Source organism: Microcebus murinus, chromosome 16 (genome assembly GCF_040939455.1).
Source record: "Microcebus murinus isolate Inina chromosome 16, M.murinus_Inina_mat1.0, whole genome shotgun sequence".
NCBI lineage: Eukaryota > Metazoa > Chordata > Mammalia > Primates > Cheirogaleidae > Microcebus > Microcebus murinus.
Genome location: NC_134119.1, coordinates 45,942,291 through 45,948,743, shown reverse-complemented (window position 1 = coordinate 45,948,743; position 6,453 = coordinate 45,942,291).

Below are 6,453 nucleotides of genomic sequence, written 5' to 3'. Positions count from 1 at the left end.
CTGTGCCTGGGTTATTTCTCTTAATGTAATAACATCTTAGGCCATCCATGTTGTCACAAATTACATGATTTTATTCTTTTTTAAGGCTCAATAGTATGCTATTGTGTTTATATACCATATTTTCTTTATCCATTAGTTTATGAGGACTTAGGTTGAATTCCATATTTTTGCTATTGTTAATAGTTCTGCAATAAGCATACAAATGCAAGTATCCTTTTGATATACTGATTTTTTTTTCTAAATGTTGGGCTTTTAAGAAGAAGTTTGGAATCCAAATTCTGAAGTATCCTACCAACCCCAGAAGTCCTCTCAGTTGTTTCTTAGTTTTGGGGTAGGGAAGGCCAATATTGCCTTTATATCCAGATTGACTTTGAAAAAGGTCTTCCATTGTTTGGTGTTGAGTGACGTATATATCTTCCTTGTTTTTAAGAATTTAATTACCTGCATGCTATATAAAGTGGATTTCTCAGGAAAGTTGACATCTGAAAGATCTGCTTTTAATATTTGTGAAAAATAAGTGAGACTCTCAGTATATCCCTGAGGCACAACTATCCACATATATTGTCTGTCTTCCCAAGCGAAGATGAAGAGAATTTGAATGTCTTTATCTAGAGGAACGATGAAGAATGCACTATATATGTGTATTACAGTGAAGAAATGACCTTCAGTTGGGATGGCAGTCAATAACTTATGGGGGTTTGGTACAACTGGATATTGAGGAATGTCTATGTTATTAATTGCTCCCAAATCCTGTACAAATCTCCAACCTCTACCGTTTGTTTTTCTTATGGGAAATATTGGAGTGTTACATTGGCTTCTAGAAGGAATAATCAAGCCTCTTTTTATATAATCTAAAATTGTAGGCCTTAGACCTTCCAAGGCCTCCGATCTTACAGGGTATTGTTTAAGGTTCAGAAGAGGTTTTGATGGATCTACTTCGATTATGATTGGGACAGCCAAGACAACTTTCCCAGTATTAGTGGAGGATTTGAACCACAATTGATCAGGGACCAATTTTAACAACTCTTGTATTCTTCATTATTTAACATTTAGTTTCCTCACAGGTAGCTGCCTTCAGAGAGAATACGTAGTGCATTTTTCTTTCTGTTCTTTAAAGATGTCAGGCTCAGTTCATCTTTCCTAGATCTGGAAAAGGAGAGACCCCAGAGAGAAAGCCTGGCTGAATCAGTGTAGATTGTCTCTAAAGATGCAAATCTCCTGCACAAAAGACAGCTTTGTACACCTACTTCCATTTGCAGGCCCTCTGCACAGCCATCTCAGATTTAAGTCAAAGAAGGATATTTGAGGATGAAATAAGTATTTTGGTTTCCTTCAAGGGTGAGAAATTAAAACATTCCTGGAAAGCAACCTAGCAATTTGTATCAAAACCCTCTACAGCCGGGCGTGGTGGCTCACGCCTGTAATCCTAGCTCTCTGGGAGGCCAAGGCGGGTGGATTGCTCGAGGTCGGGAGTTCGAAACCAGCCTGAGCAAGAGCGAGACCCCATCTCTACTATAAATAGAAAGAAACTAATTGGCCAACTAATATATATAGAAAAAATTAGCCGGGCATGGTGGCTCATGCCTGTAGTCCCAGCTACTTGGGAGGCTGAGACAGAAGGATCGCTTGAGCCCAGGAGTTTGAGGTTGCTGTGAGCTAGGCTGACGCCATGGCACTCACTCTAGCCTAGGCAACAAAGCGAGACTCTGTCTCAAAAAAAAAAAAAAAAAAAAAAAAAAAACCCTCTACAAATATCCATTCACTTTTGACTCACTCCAATTCTAAGAATCTCTCCAAGGGAAATCATTTTAAAATATAGGCAAACATGATGAAACACATTCATTGCAATTTTCATAATATTAAAATGAATGGAGATGGCTGACATTTCCAATAAGATGAGGGTTACCTGAGTTATAGGGGAGCCCTATAATAAAATAGTAATGCCCTTACTGAAAATAAGCTTTTAGAGAATTTTTAATGTTATTAAAATAAAAGATGAAAATAGAGAATTGCATATATGGAATGAGTTCAAAAATTAATATATGTATTATATGTTCATAAAAAAAGAGAAAAGGGAGAAATCAGGGGGGAGAGAGAGGAAAAGAGGGAGGGAGGGAAGGAGAAAGAGAAGGGGAGACAGAGGAAGGAGGAAGAGAGAGAGGATGTCATAAAAGCAGTAGAGAGAGAGACTAGCTTGAGGGAAAGAAGAGAAGCTGAAAGGAGGTCTGAAATGCATAAATGGCTAATGGGTATGTAAGTTGGTTTTTGCTGCAGGACAAACAACACAAACCCTCAGCGGCAAATAGCAGACTGTGGGGGTTCAGCTCCTGGTCTGGGTCGACTCTGCCCAGGATGCAGCTCCAGACTGGGCTTTCCCAGGGCTCTTCAGCTGGAGAAACTGCACCAGGACCTCTCCCCGCCCTGAGCAGCAGCCTGGCGGCCTCCTGTCCTGCTCATGGCAACAGCAGAATCACAGAAGGCTGCTTGAGGCCCAGGCTCAGAGCTGGCCCACCGTGACTCCCACCTCATCCTAATGGCCCCAGCAAGTCAGGTGGTGCCGCCCAGCATCAAGGGGTGAGAAGAAAGCCCTCCCCACAGCAGGAGGGCCCCAGCAGTACAGGGCAAGGGCACAGGGGCCATCAGTGTGACATACGTCAGTGGGCTATGGCTGACATTATGTACTCGTTTCTATGTTTAAATACTATGTTTATTACATATCCTTACTACTAATAGCCTACACTGAGCAGGTGCTACCTTTTAAAATTAGAAAAACAAAAGTTAAGGATGGCTGGGAGCAGCAGCTCATGCCTGTGATCCTAGCACTTTAAGAGGTCGAGGTGTGAGGGTCACTTGAAGCAAAGAGTATAAGAGCAGCCTGAGCAAGAGGGAGACCTCACCTCTCCAATAAATAGAAAAATTAGCTGCGTGTGGTGCTGCACGCTTGTAGTCCCAGCTGTTTGGAAGGCTGAGGCATGAGGATCGCTTGAGCTCAGGAGTTTGAGGTTGCAGTGAGCTGTGACGATGCCACTGCAGTTTAACCAGGGCAACAGAGCAAGATTCTGTCTCAAGGAGTAATAATAATAATAAAAATTTAGGAGTTTTTTTTGTTCTGGCATATTTTTGTTTTTCATTTTCTTTTTTAATGAAAAGACGCTAGGGCTTATCTGATATAAAAGGGAAAAGGGGAAGGAATCTTTGAAACCTGTTTTTTGTCAAAAGGGCAGCCTCAGAACTCCACGCTTTTGCCTACACGCTGAAACAAGTGACCCGGCTCCTAGAGGCATAGCAGTGCTGCAGCTTTCCCTGGAATTATTTTCTCATGTACCTCAGTGTGAGGAACGACGGAGAGCAATACAAGAAGGACATCCCTCCCTTTCTCTCTTTGTGAGGACAAAGTGGCAGACATAGTGACTGTCCTGGGCAGAATGGAACAGGATGACAGGGAAGCCACTGATGTCCAGATGGGTTGTGACCATCGGAACCATTCTTTCCATGAACTGCAGTGTGATTAGTTTTCTTTCTGCCACATATGCAGACAGCCACACCAGTGCCAAGCCCCAAGTGCGGCAGAAGGGAACGGGTTATTGAAAGCCTCCTGGGAGCCAGCCACCCTACGATCCTCACGGAGGCCCTGCGACACACCTTCCTCCCCGTGTTTATCCTTCACGTGTGCACAGTGAGCCTGGGGGAGGGGAGGAAACTGCATCCAAGAGAGCGGCAAATCCCAGCATGAGCTTTTTCTTCTGCATCGTGCTGCCGGACCTCCTGAAGGAACAAACAAGGCAGAGGAAGACGTTGCCCCAAGCTCTCTTGTCCTTAAGTTGAAAGAGCTGTGGGAGTGTCAGGGAGCAGACAGGACAAACCCCATCCCCTGTGCAGAAAACTGAGTGTCTGCAGCAGGGTGACTCAGCAGGCAGCAAGACGGCAAAATGCACACGCAGCACAGACAGGTGTAAAATGTGTGTGCCAAGAGCACCGCCTGGGGACAGAACCTGCAGCGCCATAGTTGCAGCGGCTGCCCCCTCCTGTCCTTTAGCCTGCCAGTGCTATATCCCACGCGATTTCCTCGGAAGTTGCCACAAACTCCTTGCAGTCTATATGTAATCCACCAGTCACGTTGACCATTCTCATTTCTAGAATCTCTCTCTTTTTCCACAGCAATTCTGTTCTTGTCTTGTGGATTCTATTTCTCCTTTTCTCTTTCTTCACACTTAAACATGATTATGCAACAGTCATGCTCAAACTTCATTATCATCTTTGGTTCCTTGAGTGTATTTTTGTTCTGTCCACCACTCTCACATCATTGGGTTTCTTTGCAGGTTTTGTGCTTCCAACTGTGAGCCCACTTCAGGGGCATTTTCCTCTGCGCAGACTCCTCTGTGCTGCGGCTGGGCTCGTCTGGGTCCCCACTGTGCGGGGCTGCTGGTCTCCAGTCCTGCCCATAGGTTCCGGCCTCCCATGGAGTGCTCTGCTGCGCAGACTTGCGCTTTCACTTCTCACAGTGACTCTGTTCCAGCCACAGCCCCGAGCAAGAAACCTATCCAGTGACAGGGACATGTCCACAGGCCTGATTGAGGTTTTTAATCCAAGTTCAGAGAAGGGACAGCTGCTTCCTTAGTCCAGACTTTTCTCAGGCAGCCTTAGATCAGTCTCCCCGACCACAAATGGTGCTCATGGCCTCAAAGCCTGCCCAAGGTGGGAATCAACTCCTCAGCCTCTAGAAGGAAGATACACACGCTACATGCCTTCACCTCCCTCCAACCCTCGCTTTGTCTCTCCAGCTCTGGCATCTGGAGAGTTCCCTTTCAAATATGGCTCTGCATTTTTTAAGATTGTATCTTCCATGTCATGTTTGGAGCAAAAGATGGGCTTTCCCTGACAGATGAACTAACCATGCAATTGGGGTTATATTAGCTCATAGGATACCCCACAGATAGCTTACGTTTAATATGTTCAAAAGTAAACCCATCAGCATCCACAGGGTCCTCTGAATTCCAGGATTCCTCTAACTTTCTGCTTCATAATCCTGAGCACATGACTGTTATCTGCATGGTCACTCATGGTTACAAGACACCTGCTGGAAAGGTAGGAAGGTAAAAATTGGAACTTAACCAGCTTCCCTTTTTAAAGAGGTTTTCCAGAATCTACCTCCTCTACAACTTTCTTTTACATATCATTGGCCAAAACTAGCCACATGATTATCTCTATCTTATGGAGAGTTTGAGATAAGTCATTTTTCAGCTGGACACATTGACATTCCCAAGACAATGAAGGTTCTATTCATAAGAAAGAGTGGCCTTTAGATGACCCCACAATGTAAGAAAAGCATGCTACCCTCATTTCTCAAGCATTATCTCTTGACACTTTTCCTGACAAATTATTTGCTACTGCCAAATGAAATTTTATTAATCCCCACTGCAACCCAAATATCCACTCACATAACCCTCCTCACACATAATTTCTTACCATATGTATGCCTTTCTTCATAGGTTATAAACTCCATGAAAGTTCCCTAATAGTGTCCCATAACTGACCATTGTCTTGATACACACTGGGTTCATAATAAGTCTTTATTTACTTATGGATAAAGGATCGGTAGATAGATAGGTAGAGATGGGTGGGTGGGTGAATAAATGGATGGATATATGGATGGACAAATAGCTGAATGGGTGGATGCATAGATGGAGATATGGGTAGATGGATGGTTCAATTCATTTATGGAAGGTTAGGTGAATGTTTGGATGGAAGGATGGATAGATAGATAAATGTATGGATAAATGAATGGGTGGACAAATAGATGAATATTTTCTATACTCTCTCATATCTGTGTTTTCCCACATGCTGCTTTGCCTAAAATGCTTTTCTCCCACTCTCCACCCAGCTAACTCCTGTCCACCCTTTAAGATTCAGCTTAGACATTCCCTCTTCCAGAAAGCTCCCTCTCCCTGACCATGCTACCTGGGCTAGGTGTCTTGCTTTTTGATCCTGCAGTGCCTGGTGCATCTCTCCACAATAATCTTTACTACTTTGCTGTGCTGGGCTGTAGGTCTGGCTCCCTTTGCCTTCAGACTCTCAGCTGTCTGAGAGCAGCACCTGACTTTGAGTCTGTATGCCTTGCACTGACCTCACTGTAAATCATGGAGTAGGAACACAAGAAATTTTCAATGAAATTAGAATACAAAAAAAAAATGTAATAAAGACCACATGTTTCTTGTTTCTAGAGAAAGATATGGCAAGTGGAAGACACTTTGGATGAGCTGAATGAGGAGTTCTTCCAGCTCTCTTCTCAAGCCCTGGAGCTCCAGAAAAAGGAGGATGAGCCAGACCCACTGCCCCCAGGTGAAGGCAGAACGTCTATGGTAAGCGCAGCAGACTAGCAACTCAGCTCCTAAGGTGTCCAAGGGGTGGAACTCCTGGAGTCATAGCCCTTCCACAGAGAAGTGTTGGGACTAC